The 19,142-nt window shown below is 44.5% G+C and overlaps 1 non-coding gene and 1 pseudogene across 1 annotated transcript; one reads left to right on the top strand and one right to left on the bottom strand.

The window, feature by feature from the left end:
• The first annotated feature begins 12,082 nt into the window (after nucleotides 1-12,082).
• Nucleotides 12,083-14,575, top strand: LOC137939519 (enolase 2-like; annotated as a pseudogene).
• A 1,838-nt stretch (nucleotides 14,576-16,413) lies between these two features.
• Nucleotides 16,414-16,520, bottom strand: LOC137939593 (small nucleolar RNA R71). The gene has a single exon (XR_011109974.1). It is a non-coding gene; the product is annotated as a small nucleolar RNA R71 (small nucleolar RNA).
• Nucleotides 16,521-19,142: the final 2,622 nt, after the last annotated feature.

The raw sequence follows: 19,142 nt of genomic DNA, 5'->3' as shown, positions 1-19,142 counted from the left end.
ATTTGTTTTTCATGTTTTATTAGAGTTCCATTGATTGTTTATGACTGTAAATCAATCTTCTAATCAAGGTGATTTGCAGTGTGATCCAGAAATAGGGAGAACTTTGCATAGGTTAAAGAGAGAAGCTCAGAGGAATTCTGAAGAGAACGATCTAGCTCTTGATTCCCCATTTGATAGCAAGCCTGATTTAGAGGAGGAGGAAGTCATGGCTGGAAATAGAACTTTGAAAGAGCTTGCAGCCACTGATTTGAATAAACAATCCTTATGCATAACGTTCCCCACTTTAGATGCTACTACTACAATTGAATTAAAATCTGGACTAATACATCTCTTGCCCACTTTTCATGGTCTTGCAAGTGACGATCCTCACAAGCATCTAAAGGAGTTTCATGTGGTATGCACAAGTATGAAAAAACCCATGGGAGTGACTAAAGAGCAAATTAAATTACGAGCCTTTCCATTTTCTTTGAAGGATTAGGCTAAGGATTGGCTCTATTATCTACCCTCTGGGAGTATTACCACATGGGATGAGATGAAGAGATTTTTTTTGGAGAAATATTTCCCAGCTTCAAGGGTAGTCAACAATCGAAAGGAAATTTGTGGTGTAAGGCAGCATAACGGAGAGTCCCTACACGAATACTGGGAACATTTCAAGAAATTATGTGCAAGCTACCCCCATCATTAGATTAGCGAGCAGCTTCTTATCCAGTATTTCTATGAAGACTTTCTATCCTCTAATAGGAGCATGATTGATGCTGGAAGAGGAGGAGCTTTGGTGGATAAAACTCATGAAGCTGCGAGAAACTTGATTGCAAATATGGCGGCCAATTCTCAATAATTTGGCTCAAGGCTTGGGCTTCCACCTAAGAATGTTAATGAGATAAATATTTCCTCCCTTGAACAACAAATTGCTAGTCTAACTTCTCTTGTTCATCAAATGGTTGTAGGTAATACGCAAACAGTGAAGGCTTGTGGGATTTGTTCAATAGTAAGGCATCCAACCGATATGTGCCCAACTCTTCAAGAGGAGCCCACTGAGCAAGTGAATGCAGTGGGTGGTTTACCTACACAACCGCTAAGAAAGTATGATCCCTATTCGAACAAGTATAACATGGGATGGAGGGATTAAATTATGTCAATTTCCTTTTAATGTAATTCCATTTGGTTTGGTTTGGTTTAGATGTAATATGGCATGAACCAGTTGACCCATGGATCTAACTTGTATTTCCTTCCTCAACCCTATTTATGGGGACGTCAAGGTGAATGAAAGAAAGCATTGAGAAAATTAGAATAAAACAGGTCAGATTCTCCCTCAGAGGTCTAGGTCGGATTCTCCCTCTGAGGTCCAGGCCCAGCTTCCTTCAAAGCTCAATCATTCCATTCTGAATTCCACCATTCCACGTTCCAGAAACAAGAATCCTCTTCCAGCATCAAGATTCAATATGGAGGGAAGAGAGGAAAGAAGGGTGACTCGATCCATGGCTTGGGAAGATCCTAACATCTTGGTATCAGACAGGTCCACCCTTGGGGATTTCTCCTTCCCTGAGGATTTACGGAAATTAGTTGAGGACAATCGTTAGAGGACAGACGTTCAGGCTCAATCCCTTGAATTGCGTCAGACCACATCTGACCTACGTGAGGCTATCAAATCCATGGATGCAGCAATCCAAGCCATCCTCCGGCGACAGGACGACAATGGCCTTCGAGCACTGCCGCCGGCAGCCTACTCTCCACCAGCCGACCACCATCACTACCAGCGACCACCACCACTGCACCACAACAATCCCCATATGAGGCCTTCCACACAGGGACCAACTACGGTGGATGAGAAGGTTCATTTGGCCGCATACCACATGCTCGATGAAGCGCTCCTATGGTACCACCAATTCCAAAATGACCATTTGGTTCAGGATTGAACGACCTTTAGACAATCATGCATGATGAGGTTTGGTCCTCCAGCTAGTAACAATCCATTGGGAGAATTGATCAATTATAAACATAATGGGTCACTAGAGCTGTACCAAAAGACCTTCCAGGAATGTTTGGCCCGCACTAGTAAGTTTGTCAGTCACTCCCAGTATGTTCACATCTTTACTGCTGATTTGATAGAAGCTCTGCATCTGGAAGTTGAATTACATGGTCCTACAGAATTGGACCATGCTATGAATTTAGCCAGGTCAATTGAGCATAAGCGACGACTTCTGAAGGATTCAGTGGTCAAAAAACTAGTTTAGCCAAGCAGGCACAATGCCACTACGCCAACACCCTATTCTGGGCCTCCACGTTTTGGAGCCAGTGCCGCACCACGTCCAGAAAGTTCTAACTCTATGCCACCAGCCCGTTACTTCAAAAAATTGAATAGACAGGAGATGGAACAGAGAAAGGCCAAGGGCCTTTGTTTTAACTGTGATGAAAAGTATGTCCAGGGTGAGGACATCTTACCAAAGGAAGAGATTGTGGAGACAGACCAAGAGGGTCCAGAGATTTCACTTCATGCCATGACTGGCCTGCTCAGTTCTAACACCATGCAGGTTAGGGCCCAGTTACATCATCTACAGTTACTAGCTTTAGTTGACTCTGGCAGCACCCATAACTTCATCAATCAGCCAGTGGTTGAACAACTTGGGTTAGTTATCCAGCAGCAGACATGCCTCTCCGTCCCAGTGGCCAATGGGGCCAAAATTGCCAGTGTGGGAATATCTCCAGCCACCCACTTTGATATTGAGGGACAATCCTTTATTGCAGATTTCTTGGTGATTCCATTGTTATGGACTCCATAGCATCACGAGTTATCCATAGGCATAGGAATTAAATTATGTCAATTTACTTTTCATGTAATTTCAATTCGGTTTGGTTTACTTTGGGTTGGTTTAGTGTAATGTGGCGTGAACCACTTGACATATGGGTCATCTTCGTATTTTCGTCCTCAACCCTATTTAGGGGACGTGAAGGAAAAGAGAGGCAAGTATTGAGAAAATTATATTTTACAGGTTAGATTCTCCCTCAGAGGTCTAGGTCGGATTTCTCCCTTTGAGGTCCAAGGTTGAGCTTCCTCCAAAGCTCCTTCTATCTAATTGAGTTCCACCATTACTCGTTCAAGAAATAAGAATTCTCTTCCAACATCAAGATCAACCATGTAGAGAAGAGAGGAAAGAAGGGTGATTCGATCCATGGCAAGGAAAGAACCTAACATCTTGGTATCAGACAGGTCCACCCCTGGGGATTCCTCTTCCCCTGACGATTTGAGACAGTTAGTGGAAGATATTAGGCAGAGGACAGAAAACCAGGCTCATGCCCTGGAAGAGGTGCGTCAAACAACCTCTGATTTGTGTGAGGCAATAAAATCAATGGATGCTGCCATCCAAGCTCTCCTCCGGCGACAAGACGACCATGATACACGAACCCAACCCCCAGCTGCCTACTCTCCACCGGCCGACAACCATCCATTCCACCCACCACCTCCCCCACAACCACCAATGCGTCAACACCATACTCATCTGAGGCCTGCCGTTCAAGGACCAAACACTATGCCCAGGTATTTAAATCTTGACTTTCCTACGTATGATGGATCTAAGGACCCTTTGATTTGGTTAGCCAAGTGTGATCAGTTCTTTTATCATAAAAAAACACCTGCGGATGAGAAAGTGTATTTGGCCGCCTACCACATGCTCGATGAAGCGCTTCTATGGTACCACCAATTCCGAAATGACCAAGTGGTTCAGGATTGGGCAACTTTTAGACAGACTTGCATGATGAGATTTGGTCCTCAAGCTAGTAGCAATCCATTGGGAGAATTAATCAATTACAAACAAACTGGAACACTAGAGGTGTACCAAAAGACCTTCCAGGAAAGGTTAGCCCGAGCAAACCAATTTGTTAGCCACACACAGTATGTTCATATTTTTACTGCTGGTTTGACAGAAGCTCTGCGTTTAGAAGCTGAATTACATGCTCCTACAGATTTAGACCACGTCATGAATTTAGCCAGGGCAATTGAGCACAAGCAGTGTGTTCTAAAGGAGTCACTGGTCAGAAAACCAGCTTGGCTAGGGAGGCACAATGCCTCAGTGCCAAACCCTTCCTCTGGACCTCCAAGATTTAAAGACAGTGCAGCCCCACGCCTAGACATCTCTAATTCAGCTCCACCTGCTCCTTACTTCAAAAAACTTACTAGATAGGAAATGGACCAGAGAAAGGCCAAGGGCCTCTGTTTTAACTGTGATGAACAGTATGTCATTGGACACCACTGTAAACGATTATTCAGTACATGTCTGTGGGAGGATGGAGAAGAAATACCACCAAAGGAGGAAATTGTGGAAACTGACCAAGAAGGTCCAGAGATTTCCCTTCATGCTATGACTGGTCTACGCAGTGCAAGCACAATCCAGGTTAAAGCCCAATTACATCATTTACAGTTACTGGCTTTAGTTGACTAGGGTAGTACACATAATTTCATCAATCAGCAGGCGGCAAAACAACTTGGGTTAGTAGTACAGCAACAAACTGGTCTTTCTGTATCAGTAGCCAATGGGGCTAAAATTACTAGTGTAGGCATATCACCAGCCACACACTTTGATATTGAGGGATATGCATTTGTTGCAGATTTTCTGGTGATTCCACTATCAGGATTCGATTTGGTGCTAGGAATTAAATGGCTACAATTGTTGGGACCAATACTATGGGATTTCCAAGCTCTGACCATGTCTTTTATAGAGGTCCAACATCAGATTATATTGCATGGCACACAAGCACCACTCACCTACGCACTACAGGTTGCCCAGGTCCAGTCCACAAACACATGTAAATTATCTCACTTACTTACAGAATTTGAAGATATCTTTCAGGACCCTACTGCCTTACCACCACTTAGGCACTGTGATCACCGTATTCTTTTGAAAACGGGTACCGAGCTAGTAGTGGTGCGTCTGTATCATTATGTTAAGCACCTAGCCAATACTACCCAAAAGACCGGCCTGTTAGGAGCGGAAGACATAGGTACTTAACCCAGGACCATAACATCACACCCCGCCCGCCCGAGCCGACGACCACAGCGGCATTAACACAGCAACGCGACCGGGTCAAGGGTCACGCCAGGGGCTTGTGGTCCACCTGCGCACGCGGCCGCTGGGACTCGAAGTCAGGACGTAGCGCCTGCTCTGATACCAAATGTTAAGCACCTAGCCAATACTACCCAAAAGACTGGCCTGTTAGGAGCGGAAGACATAGGTACTTAACCCAGCACCATAACACATTACCCTCACTTATAGAAGGATGAGATTGAAACGCAGTGCCAGCAGATGTTAGCACAGGGTATTGTTCAACCCAGTAGGTCTCCTTTTTTTTCACCGGTATTACTAGTCCGCAAGCATGATAAGTCATGGAGGTTTTGTGTGGATTACCGACAACTCAATGCCCATATGATTAAAGATAAATTTCCTATTCCAGTGGTAGACGAGCTGTTAGACGAGCTACATGGAGCTACTATTTTTACTAAACTCGATTTGAAATCTAGCTATCATCAAATCCAAGTTCATCCATCAGATGTGGAGAAAACAGCGTTCTGCACGCATCACGGCCATTTTGAATTCCTCGTAATACCATTTGGTCTGTCAAATGCGCCTTCCACCTTCCAGGCCCTCATGAATGAAGTATTTTCCTCTCTCTTGAGAAAATATGTATTGGTATTTTTAGACGATATTTTGGTCTATAGCAACAGATGGGAAGAACATCTTCAGCACCTTCACCAGGTATTTTCTCTTATACGTTCACATCATTTAGTTTTAAATCGGTCAAAATGTTCTATAGGCACATCAGAAGTGGCATATTTGGGCCACGTTATTTCAGCATCGGGGGTGAAGGTAGACCAGAGTAAGATACAAGCGGTCACAGGTTGGCCTATTCCTACATCTATTACAGCCTTAAGAGGATTTTTGGGCCTAGCTGGATATTATAGAAACTTTATTCGTAGCTATGGCCAGCTTGCAGCTCCGCTCAACGATCTCCTCAAGAAAAATGCTTTTACCTAGTCAGAGACAGCAGCTCATTCCTTTCAGCAATTGAAAGACGCCTTATCATCAGCACAAGTTTTGCAGCTCCCCGACTTTGAGGAGTCCTTCGTAGAGGAATGTGATGCTTCGGGGGGCGGTATTGGCACAGTGTTGCACCAACAGGACCACCCGATTGCTTATTTTAGCCGTCAACTGGGCCAACACCACCACAAGTTGGCAGCTTATGAGAGGGAATTGATCGGATTGGTGAAAGTTATACAACATTGGCACCCTTATCTATGGGGACGTTCTTTTGTGATTCTCACTAATCATTGCAGCCTCAAGTATCTTCTTGAGCAGCGTCTCGCTCTCTACTTCACCACAACAGCATTGGTTAAGTCAGCTTATGGGGTTTGACTTTTTTGTCGAGTATAAACCGGGAAGTTTGAATGTAGGGGCTGATGCCCTATCTCGTCGGGATGTTCCAGAGCCGCAATTAAACACCATCAGTAGCCCAGTGCTCTCTTGTTGGATTCTATACGGGAAGAGGCACAACAGTACCCGGATATTATCTCCTTATGCCAGGCCATCTAGCAGGGGACAGCGGCACCACATTGGAGGATTCAGGACAATCTCGTCCTCTACAAAAACAGAATTTTTCTACACCACACATCCCCTCTGATTAACAGCATTTTAGCCTCCTTCCATGACAGTACACATGAGGGCCAACAGAAAACATATTTCTAGATCAGTAGGGAATTTTATTGGAGGGGCATGAAGCGTAGTTTAGCTGATTATGTGGCAGCTTGTCAGACTTGTCAACGGAATAAAGCTGAAACATTAAGTCCAGTGGGTTGCTCCAACCACTTCAACTTCCGTCACAGGTCTGGTCTGATATTTCTATGGACTTCATAGATGGACTTCCCTCTTCGTCGGGTAAATCTGTTATCTTTGTAGTGGTGGATCGTTTCTCTAAATATGGGCATTTCATTCCTCTGGCGCATCCTTACACTGCAACTCAGGTTGCTCAACTTTTTATGGATAACATTGTCCGCTTACATGGGATGCCTAATTCAATTACCAGTGAACGTTAGCCTTTTCTTCAGCCTACCATCCGCAGACTGATGGTCAGACAGAGGTCGTCAACAGAACCATTGAAATGTATCTCCGCTATTTCATGGGGGACTCACCTAAGAGGTGGGTTAAGTGACTCACCTGGGTTGAGTTCTGTTACAACACCTCCTACCACAGCGCACTCGGCACAACCCCATTCAAGGTGGTATATGGTAGAGAACCTCCCCATCTTTTAGCCTATGAACCAGGGACCTCTAAAGTCGCCACTTTGGACCAAGCATTAGCTGAAAGAGACACATTCATCACTGAGGTGCGCACTCATCTACAGGAGGCACAACATTCTATGAAAAAATATTATGACAAGAAGCACCGGGAAGTCTTCTTTTCTCCTGGAGATTATGTTTGGTTGCGTCTCCAACACTACATGCAGCTGTCGTTGACAGCCTCCAAACGGCACAAGCTCTCTCCAAAATATTATGATCCTTTTCCGGTGATGGACCACATTGGGACAGTGGCCTACAGATTGCAGCTTCTGCCAGAGGCCAGAATTTACAACGTCTTTCATGTCTCACAACTAAAGGCCTTCCAAGATGATTCACCTTTGCTGCACACCCCGCTGCCCCCACTCCATGAGGGATGTGTACTTTCTACCCCAACACAGGTATTACAAACTCGCCATATTCAGGGTGATTGGGAGATCTTAGTGCAATGGGCAGATGCTGACCCCAGTGACACTACTTGGGAACCATTAGCGGCGTTTCGCACCCTCTACCCATACTTTGAGCTTGAGGACAAGCTCTTTCTCCAGGGAGGGGGGGGGGGGGGGGGGGGGGGGGGGGGGGGGGGGGGGGGTATGAACTCCTTAGCATCACGAGTTATCCATATGCATAGGAATTAAATTATGTCAATTTACTTTTCATGTAATTTCAATTCGGTTTGGTTTACTTTGGGTTGGTTCAGTGTAATGTGGCGTGAACCACTTGACCTATGGTTCATCTTTGTATTTTCGTCCTCAACCCTATTTAGGGGGATGTGAAGGAAAAGAGAGGCAAGTATTGAGAAAATTATATTTTACAGGTCAGATTCTCCCTCAGAGGTCTAGGTCGGATTTCTCCCTTTGAGGTCCAAGGTTGAGCTTCCTCCAAAGCTCCTTCGTTCTAATTGAGTTCCACCATTACTCTTTCAAGAAACAAGAATTCTCTTCCAACGTCAAGATCATCCATGGAGGGAAGAGAGGAAAGAAGGGTGACTCGATCCATGGCAAGGGAAGAACCTAGCATCCACTGGCAGGATTTGATTTGGTACAACAGGGGTGGTTCTTACCTACAACATGGGTTCAGGGTTGGTGGTTGCTTGAAGGTTGGATGGGTCTTGGTCTGCACCATCTGCCATTCTATCCCTTGGCTTAGGATGGGGAGCTGCGTATGGGGGTGCCCTCACCAATTTCATCATTATGCTCCATGATTCTGACGCTGTGAAAACATTCTGTAGGCGTATGTTTTTTTCTCTCGGGGTTGACTTGGTTGCTACAGCTTGTGACTTCTTTTACAATTCTAGAATGACACCAGGGCAGAATGACATCTTTCACATTGGAAGTGGTCTACCTGATGTTTCTGCCATCTCTGAGTCTATGCATGAGCCTGCACAGGCACTCAAGTTGATTGAAACGGCTTTAAACATATACAACAATGCCCCAGACCAACAAAGCACACTTGCTGAGATTGTAGAACATAATGGGATGACTTTGTTATGGGAGATCCTGGTTATGGGCCTAGGTTAAGTACATGTCTTCTGCTCCTAACACGCCGGTCTTTTGGGTAGTATTGGCTAGGTGCTTAACATTTGGTATCAGAACCGACCCTTGGTCGCGAGTTCGATTCCCGACAATGGTGCAGAGGGTGGATTTAAATACTGGTAGGCCGTAGGATAAAAACCTGGGTCGGGCCAGTGTCGCTGCGTCATGCACAAAGGCTGGATTAAAATATAGGTAGGCCATAGGATAAAAACCCGGGTCGGGCCTGTGTCGTTGCGCCGCCGTGGTCATCGGCTAGCGAAGGGGGGGTGTGATGTTATGGGACATCCTAGTTATGGGCCTAGGTTAAGTACCTATGTCTTCCGCTCCTAATAGGCCGGTCTTTTGGATAGTATTGGCTTTCAAATGTTAATCACCTAGCCAATACTACCCAAAAGACCAGCCTGTAAGGAGCAGAAGACATAAGTACTTAACCCCAGGACCATAACAGTACCCCGTCCTTCCCCGAGTCGACAACCGCGGAGGCTACCACAACAGAGCAACCGGAGCCGGATCGAACCCGGGTCAGTCCAGGCGCGTGACCACCCGCATCCACCTTGGGGGCACTGGGATTTGAAGTCGGGATGCAGCACTAGCTCTGATACCAAATGTTAAGCACCTAGCCAATACTACCCAAAAGACCGGCCTGTTAGGAGCGGAAGACATAGGTACTTAACCCCAGGACCATAACAGTACCAGGATGTCCTAAAACATCACACCCCCCCTTCGCAAACTGACGACCACGGTGGCGCAATGACACATGCTCGACCCATGTTTTATCCTACGACCTACTTGTATTTTAATCCAGCCTTTGTGTGCGACGCAGCGACACTGGCCAGACCCAGGTTTTTATCCTATGGCCTACCAGTATTTAAATCCAACCTCTGCACCGTTGCCGAGAATCGAACTCGCGACTGAGGGTCAGCTCTGATACCAAATGTTAAGCACCTAGCCAATACTACCCAAAAGACCGGCTTGTTAGGAGCGGAAGACGGTACTTAACCTAGGCCCATAACCAGGATGTCCCATAAAAGACTTCTATTGAGGTGAATGAATACAGCAGCAGTGTGGCTGTTTCGGATTGGAAGAAACTATTTGGTGGGTGTGGAAACATTACATGCGCTGCACTAATGGGAGAAGGGGATGGGAAATCCAAATGTTTTTGATTTGTGACCTTCGAGAATGCAGAAGTATGCAGGAGTGTTGTATATGTTGATAGGAATGCATGATTGTTCATTGATTATGCTATTCGAGCTCAACCTACTGTTGGGCCTGCAGAGCACGAGGAATCAGGGCTACATGTTGCTGCTAGTAGTAGTGCCTCAATTGAGTCTGCAAAAATAAAGTCTAGTTCTGTTGAAGATGTCAAACCTGCAACATAACCTGCAATTGCATTTGGCAATCTTTTTGTTGAGTTAGAATGCAACGATGATGTTGCATATGGTGAAGGTTTGCCGGTTTGTTCTATTCTTGAGGTGATATCGTGGGTTGAAATTGTGAAACAGATCTAACTCGGCAATTTTCTACAACACCAAAAGGAGAGCCGTTTGAAGCTACCATACACAAGGTCAAAGGATATGCTGATATAATTGTCATGATGCACTTTGCCTGTGGTGCTGTCAGAAGAGCTGCCTCAACAACAAGTTTTCCTGTTCTTCTTGCGGGGGATGGTCAAGGCCATCACCCTCAATAGATTATGTTGGGTAGAGACATAGTTCATATGCATGTTGTTGAGAAAGATGTTCTACACGAGATGGTGAGGATTGTGAAACAGAAGCCTGATTTTCATGTCAAGGAGAAAATAGTGATCCTAGTAGATACATGGCAAGAGGCTTTTGGTGGTGCCAGGGCAAGATATCCACAATATTATGCTGCATATCAGAAGCTATTGCTTCCTGGAGCAGTATTTCCTCAGAGACCCGATAGGGCAGCACCCATTGTGACTATATACAATGGGCAGGTTGGTGAGCTCTTATCAAAAGGAGTAAATGTGAGTATATACAATGGGCAAGTTGATGTCACATGTGCAACTAAGCAAACTGACGCATGGATGTTTCTGCCATCTTTCATGGCTACTAGTGCTTCTAAGGGGCTTGCTTACATGGACTTAAGTGGTGATGGTGGTTTCTCTCAGGCCTTGGAACTCAACGGTTCAGATATACGTGGATACAAAATAACAGTGGAAGAGGCTAGGCCAAGGGGTGACACACATGATGGTTTCAGACCTCTAAGTGTTTTCGGGTGCAGCAACTGGAGGGGGTCAGTGCTGGTGAGTCTTCTCCATCCCAGGGGGTTGGTCCTGATGTTGTTGCTGCCAGGCTAGCAAAGGGTAGGCCATGCAACCTGGCCAATGGGGGGCCACCATGAGGGGCTGTTTCACACCAGTCTAGGATTGCGGAAGGGTAGAGCTGTTGCTTGGGGAGATGTAGCGACATTTGGCATGCATCCCTATAGTTGACCGTAAAAAAAAACTCCTTGGGTGGAATGCTCTCATGTTGGGGCGCCTAGAGAGCAAACATAGCTATCGCGGATGCTACTTGGGCACAGGTGGAGATGCCAGCATACAGACCCTACTTCCGAGTTTGAGGACAAGCTTGTTCTTCAAGGGGGTGTAATGTTATGCACGCAATAACATTATTATTTTAGTTGTTTTCTTTAATTTGCTTTATTTTATTTCAATTTTAGGTCACAAGGGTATTTTTGGAATTATGTATTCATAGGGATATTTTTGTAATATTTTATTAAATCCTAACAGGGTGAACCCTATTTAAGCGGTAAGAGTAATGAGAAGGACAAGCATTGAGAATTAGGTTAAATCTAGCATAAACAGGCTTGAGATCACCTTTTTTATCTCAAGGTTAGGGTTTTCCTCAAAAACCCACGTATTCTCTCATCCTCCATTGATCTTCGTCTTCCCCATGTCTTCCTATTATCCCTACAGTAACCCGTGGTAGATCCAAGATCCTCCCAACGAATCCTTGTGTCCAATCCGGGACCGTAACAACATGCCCCTAATTCGGTGCCCAGTTATACACGACCTGCCAAACCCCTCCCTCCCCATCCACCCTCAGCTCCACCAACGCAGACCACCGGCGACGATTCATCTCCTCACGAGGAGCTTCTTCGTCAATCTGCTCTTTGACTTGATGCACAAATGGCTCAGATTTGTGCTAAGGTCTCTAGTGCCGCAGCAAAGAAATCAGAGAAATCCACAATGCACGACCTCAAAGAGACCTCTGTCTCTCTCGCGACAGCGAAATCCTAAATTGGGGACTCACCATGCCCAAAATCAGAAGGATACCCCGCAAACCCTTCGTCGACACAAACGGAAGAGGGTTTGCAAGCCACCCCTCCCTCTCTGGATGCTCTAAGTCTTCCCCCTCCAACGCCGCCAGATATCCGAGAGCTCCCTGTCTCGGCAAACCTCCCCGAACTTCAGAAATTCAATGGCGAGGCGACCTCCAAACCGAAGCCCTCCTCTATCGTCGGAGCGCAACGACACATGTTTGTCGAGACACAGAAATGCTATCGATTTAGGCCACTCCTCCATGTTGTTCGCCGTCCACAACGTCTCCAGCTTGACAGGCTAGAAGTTGGCTCGGGGTATAAAAATTCCAAACAACCACCGTTGACGCACTGTGATTGATATCCTTCTAAAAACTGACAACAACCCAAACCCTGCGATTTTGATTTTGAAGTTGAAATCGTGGCCCTGGCGGCAGCAGTGAGGTTTCGCCCAGCGGATTTCAAATTGAAATTGCTTCCATAGGCAAATGTTAACGACACTGTTGTGTATTTCATCTCGAATGTTTTTCTCAAGGTCCAAAGAGTCTATTACAGGCTCTTCCCATTGGGTTTCGAACGTTCGGTCTTCGAGGACCCTTATTTGGTTCACCTGGATTTCCAATTTGGGGATAATTCTGGTGCCTTCCACATATTTGCTGAAATGGCCGGTCGAAATGAGAATGTTGGGCAGGCCATGCTTCTCGCATTCAGCCACAACCGGAACGCCGGGGAAACTTGGGTTGTGCGAGAAATGGCGACCATCAAGACTGTTAAGGATGGACAGGTCTTCGACAGCCGTGGAAATCCTATAGTTGAGGTAGATATCATTTGCAGCAATGGGCCTTGTGCTAGGGCTGCAGTACTAAATGGTGCTTCTACAGGTATTTGAACCTCTAGAACTGAAGGATGGGGAATCTGACTATCTTGGCAAAGGTGTTCTTAATGTTGTTGAGAATGTCAATGCAATAATTGGGCCTGCCTTAATTGGAAAGGATCCAACTGAGCAGACAAAGATTGACAACTTCATGGTCCAAGTACATGATGGAACAGTTAATGAATGGGATTGGTGCAACCCAAAGCTTGGTGCTACTGCCATTCTCGCAGTTTCTCTTGCCATCTGCAAAGCAGAAGCTAGTGTGAAGAATCTCCCTCTATACCAGCACATTGCCAACCTGGTTGGGCACAAGACCTTAGTGTTGCCGGTACCTGATTTCAATGTGCTCAATGGAGGATCTCCTACTGGCAACAAACTTGCACTGCAGGAGTTTATGATCCTTCCTGTTGGGGCCTCCTCATTCAAGGAAGCCATGCAAATGGGAGTCGAAGTGTATCACCATTTGAAGGCTGTAATTAAGAAGAACTATGGCCATGCCGTCACATCAGTTCATGGTTCTGAAACTAATGTGGGAAATGCAATAATCAATATGTACTCTAAATGTCGAGCAATATATGAATCTGATAGAGCTTTTGACACCATGTATAGGAGAGATGAAGTTTCGTGGAGTACTATAATTGGAGCTTATGAGCAGAATGGGATTGGATTTGAACTTTAAGAAGATGTAGGGAAATGGCAGTGGCTGGATTTGGTCCAACTCAATTCCGTTTTGCCTCTTGTATTCCTGCTTGTTTTGGCTTAGCAGCTTTAGATGTTGGAAGGCAGTTTCATTCTTTGATGATTAAAGCTGGTTTTGTTGGAGATGTCTATTTTGGAAGCTCGGTTGTTGACATGTATGCTAAAGGACTGGCACAGCATGGAAGACCAGACAACGCAATTCAAATATTCAACGAGTTGACAAAAACGGAGACAGATCCTAACAAAACAACCTTCATCTATTTGCTCACAACCTGTAGTCATTTGGGCCTTCTAGAGGAGAGCATGTTCTTCTTTGATATGTTGTGTGACAACTATAAGATGCAGCCAGAATCAGAACCTTACTGCTGTTTGGTTGATGTTCTTGGGTGAGCTGGAAAACTCTATGATGCATATAAATTCATTGCTGGCTGCCTTTACAATGTGGGTGTTTCAGAATGGAGAACGTTACTAAGTTCTTGTTTGAAGTATAAGAATGTAAGTATAGGAGAGGAATTAGCAAAAAGAGTGATGCAGTTAGAGCCCGATGCTCATGCTTCTTACATTCTTCTGTCAAATCTCTACTCAGAAGCTGGTTTATGGAAAGAATCTTTAGAAGTCAAGAAGAAAATGGCAAAGATTGGAGTAACAAAGGATCCTGGAAGTAGCTGGGTGATTATAAATGATCAATTACATAAATTTTCAATAGGAGAATTTTCACATCCTGAGTTTGAAATGATTTTAGGGGAGCTACATATGTTGAACCAGCACACTACAGCTGTTGGTGTATGGCTTGCTATAGTTGATAGTTTGCTCAAGCAGTATGTATTTGAGAGGATCAAAGATGAAGGAATTCAAAGGCTTGGAAGTGGGTTAAGGCTCATCATTAAGAGAGATTTCTTTAAATTTTGTCGAGAGACTCAGAGCATCAACTCATGCCAATTTCACATTTTTATTTTATATGATCGATTTCCTCTGGTCCCCAACAACATTGCCAGCCATTCTAAGTCATGGCAGAGGCTGAGGCTATCATGCAGTTCCTGATTTTCATTGTGTCCTGTACTTCTTGTAACCACGATGACTATAATATCGTGCCAACATTTTTGGACGAGAAGAGGTTATCCTAGAGGGCTGACCTTGCTACCACGGTTGACACTTGTGCATGGACCCAGACGTCGGCACGGGCAAGCCAACCTACTTTCGCACTTGAGGGCAAGCTCGTTCTCCAGGAAGGGAGTGATGTTATGGACTCCATAGCATCTAGAGTGGATAGCCGGAGAAGAGGATAGATTGGGGTTTATTTGCAATTTCAATTCATTAGGGGTTTATTTGTAATTTGTTGAACTTATGGCCTTTGGCATGTTTTCCCTAATTCCTATATAGGGTTGTGAGATGAATGAAAGAAACTAAGCATTGAATCATTTAGTTTTAGCCAGGTCAGATTCTCCCTTAGAGGTCTAGGTCGGATTCTCCCTCAGATGTCCAGATTGAGCCTCCACAAGGCTCAATCCATTTCCACCATTACACGTTCCAAGAACAGCAGTTCTCTTCCAGCGTTAACAACCAATCTGGAGGGAAGAGAGGGAAGAAGGGTGACGAGATCCATGGCCCGGGAAGATCCCAACACCCCTGCATAGTCGGAGCAAGAAAAGGATAAAAACGTCATTGTAGACAGGAACATTCCCAATGATGATGACGTACCTAAGCGTAAGTTTCCACCTCTTTTTGATTATAAGCCAGTTCCTTCTTTTCCTCAGGCTTTGGAAGATTCTAGAAAATATGAGCAAATTAAAGATATATATGAGACTTTCCGTAGATCTGAGGTAAATATTCCACTTGTATGCTATTAAACAAGTGCATCGTTATGCTAAATTCTTGAAAGAATTTTTCACATTTAAGAGGAAACAAAAACTTAAAGGATATGAGAAGGTGAGAGTAGGGGAGAATGTTTTGGCAGTTATTCACCCGAGTCACCCGAGGCACGTATTAAGTGTATTTCTTTGTTCTCCATGGTCTTAGGTTAGATTTATTTTTATTTATTTATTTATTTATTTATTTTATTTTATTTTTTTTTACTTTCATAATTTTAGTTTGGTGATTTTTTATGGAATTATTTTTATTTCTTCTAGTTAGTTCATATTTTTAGTAGTGAGTTTGTTAGCTTAATTTGATAGTTCATTTTGTTTCTTTTTGTGTTTTTATGCACGGGCGCCGCTCCCTAAGTGGACCATTAGCTCCCTTTGTTGAAGAGGTAGAACATATTTGTAGGAAAACACCCGAAGTCAAGTTAGGAGCTACCATGGCCAATCAGGGTGAGCCATTATAGTTACCTGCAGTAGGTGACCGTAGAGCCCTGAGGGATTATTCTATCCCATCCCACTTCACATCACCTTCTTGCATTATATTGCCACCCACTACTGCCGCCAGTTATGAGTTGAAATCGGGTGTGATCCAACTCCTCCCTACATTCTATGGGTTGGAGAAGGAGGACCCATATTACCACATCAAGGAATTCTTAGATATTTGTGCAACTTTCAAATTCCAGAATTTCTCAGATGACTCTATCCGGTTAAGACTTTTTTCCATTTTCACTTAAGGATAAGGCCAAGTCTTGGCTTAATTCCTTAGAGGTGGGCAGCATTACTTCATGGGACACATTAGTCACAAAATTTTTGTCCAAGTACTTTCCCATTCAGAGAACTACAGCCCTCAGGAGAGAAATCTCCAACTTTATGCAGCAGGAGGGTGAACACTTTTATGAGGCTTGGGAGAAATGGAAGGATTTGATCCGTAGGTGTCCGCATCATGGGTTTGAGAAATGGCATTTAGTGCAATAATTTTATCAAGGTCTTACACCCCAGGTTAGATCCATGGTAGATGCAACGAGTGGTGGGAGTTTGATGGGTAAGAGTGCTAGTGAGGCGTGGGACTTCTTTGAAATGTTGAGTGATCAATCTCAGCAATGGGGCTCATCATTTAATGTTGATAGGAGATCCCACGAAGCCAAAAGAGGGGGTCTCTACGAGGTTAGTGAAACACCTATGCTCATGGCCAAGATTGAGGGGCTGACTAGAAAAATTGATGCCCTTATGGTGTCCAAGAGCTCACCTACTCCTAACCCATCTACTGTCTGTGCCATATGTTCTGGTTCCTCTCATCCCACACAAATGTGTCCATCTAGTTCATCCTACCCAGAGCTCATTGAGGACTTGAATGCAGTCCAGAATTTTCATAGACCAAACCGGAACGATCCTTTTTCAGAAACATATAATCTGGGTTGGGCTAGGCACCCAAATTTCTCATGGTCCAAAGGCCCACAGGTTGGGGGTCCTCCAGGGTTTACTCAACCCCAAGCTCCGCGCCCACACTTCACTCAACAACCATTGATTCCACAAAAACCTTCACTTGAGGATACACTTCAATTATTCATGCAGAATACACAGTCCTCCATTGCTAAACTTGAAATGCAAGTGAGTCAGTTGGCCAGCCACATGAGTGAACAAGCACAAAATAGACTCCCGAGTTAAACCATTCCTAACCCCAAAAGCACACATGAGAGTGGGTTGAGTTCCAAACCCCACCATGAGCAAGCCAAAGCCATAACCACCCTTAGGAGTGGTCGTGAGTTGAACAATGGGGTAGGGATCACTAAGTCTAAGGAGTCAAAAGATGACAATGGGGACACATCATTGAGTGAAGAACCTCCAAGTTCTCCACCAACAGCCAAGCAGATCCCTAACCACGTCCCACTAGCTCCTTATCCACAGAGGTTATCGGGCCCACCTAGGAAAGGAGATAGCATGCATGAAACGTTGGAACTGTTTAGTAAGGTTCACATTTACATTCCACTTCTTGATACTATTAGGCAAGTCCCTGCCTATGCCCGATTTTTGAAAGACCTTTGTACACAGAAGAGAAAACAACATGTTAACAAAAAGGTCTTTCTTACTAAGAATGTAAGCTCAATTCTGAAGCACAACACTCCTCCTAAAGTTAAAGATCCTGGATGTCCCACATTTTCATGTGTCATTGGTGAACATACCATCCAGAGAGCTCTTCTTGACTTAGGAACAAGTGTGAATTTGCTTCTTTTCTTTGTGTACCAGCAATTAGGTTTGGGGGAATTGAAGCCTACCCCCATCACACTTCAACTAGCTGACCGTTCTGTCAAGATACCACGAGGAATAGTTGAAGATGTTTTGATAAAAGTGGACAAATTTCTGTTCCTGGTTGATTTTATTGTTCTTGATACAGAACCAGTTGTCAATGTGACCAACCAAATTCCTGTCATCCTAGGACGTCCCTTCTTAGCCACATCTAATGCTATCATTCATTGTAAAAGTGGTGAGTTGGAGTTGTCTTTTGGAAATTTTAAGGTCTCATTGAATGTATTTAATGTCGGGCACCACCCACTTGAGTCTGATGATCTGAGTCCTACATTTAAGATAGAAACTGTTATGCTTGATGACGAATCCACTCTTGAATCTTTTGAGTCTTGCATAACATCTTTAGACTTGGACTATTTTGATGAGGAAACATATTTCCGAGAGGTTAATTCTTTACTCAATTTTGTACCTCTGTTGGAGGAAGCTTACGAGGTTATCACAACTGAACATCCACAGGATCCTCCTCTTGACTTGGACAAACCTCTTGAAACTTCCAAGCTAGATCTTAAGCCACTTCCTCCCACATTGAAGTATGCGTTCTTGGGACCCATGAACTCATTACCAGTCATTGTTTCCTCTGATTTGAGTACTGAGCAGGAGGAACAATTGACTGAAGTTTTACAAGCACACAGAGAGGCATTGGGGTGGACTCTTGATGCCTTAAAAGGGATTAGCCCCTCCATATGCATGCATCGTATTCATTTGGAGGGGACTAAAGCCTCACGTGAGATGCAATGTAGGTTAAATCCCCATATGTTGGAGGTTGTGAGAGAAGAAGTCATCAGGTTGTTTGTGACAGTTGCTTGTGACAAGAATCATTTACCCTATTTCCGATAGCACCTGGGTGAGTCCAATTCAAGTTGTCCCTAAGAAAGGGGGGATAACTATAATGAAAAATGAGAGTGGTGAATTGATTCCCACAAGAACTACCACCAAGTGGCGTGTCTGCATTGACTATAGAAAACTTAATTCCGCCACTAGGAAGGATCACTTCCCACTACCTTTCATTGATCAGGTACTAGAGCGATTGGCCGGCCAAAATTTTTATTGCTTCTTAGATGGATACTCCGGCTACAATCAAATTCCCATTGCTCCAGAAGACCAGGAAAAGACCACATTAACGTGTCTGTTTGGCACCTATGCTTACAGACGCATGCCTTTTGGTTTATGCAATGCGCCTGCCACTTTCCAACGGTGCATGATGAGTATCTTTTCTGACATGATTGGTGAATTTTTAGAGGTCTTTATGGATGATTTTTCTGTGTTTG

The sequence above is a fragment of the Aristolochia californica genome, unplaced genomic scaffold, assembly GCF_029961685.1.
Source record: "Aristolochia californica isolate CCGP_79_NKW_82.1479 unplaced genomic scaffold, dmAriCali1.0.hap1 SCAF_8, whole genome shotgun sequence".
Taxonomy (NCBI): Eukaryota; Viridiplantae; Streptophyta; class Magnoliopsida; order Piperales; family Aristolochiaceae; genus Aristolochia; species Aristolochia californica.
Note: the sequence above shows the minus strand (reverse complement) of the source record. Positions and strands in the feature narration are given on the sequence as shown.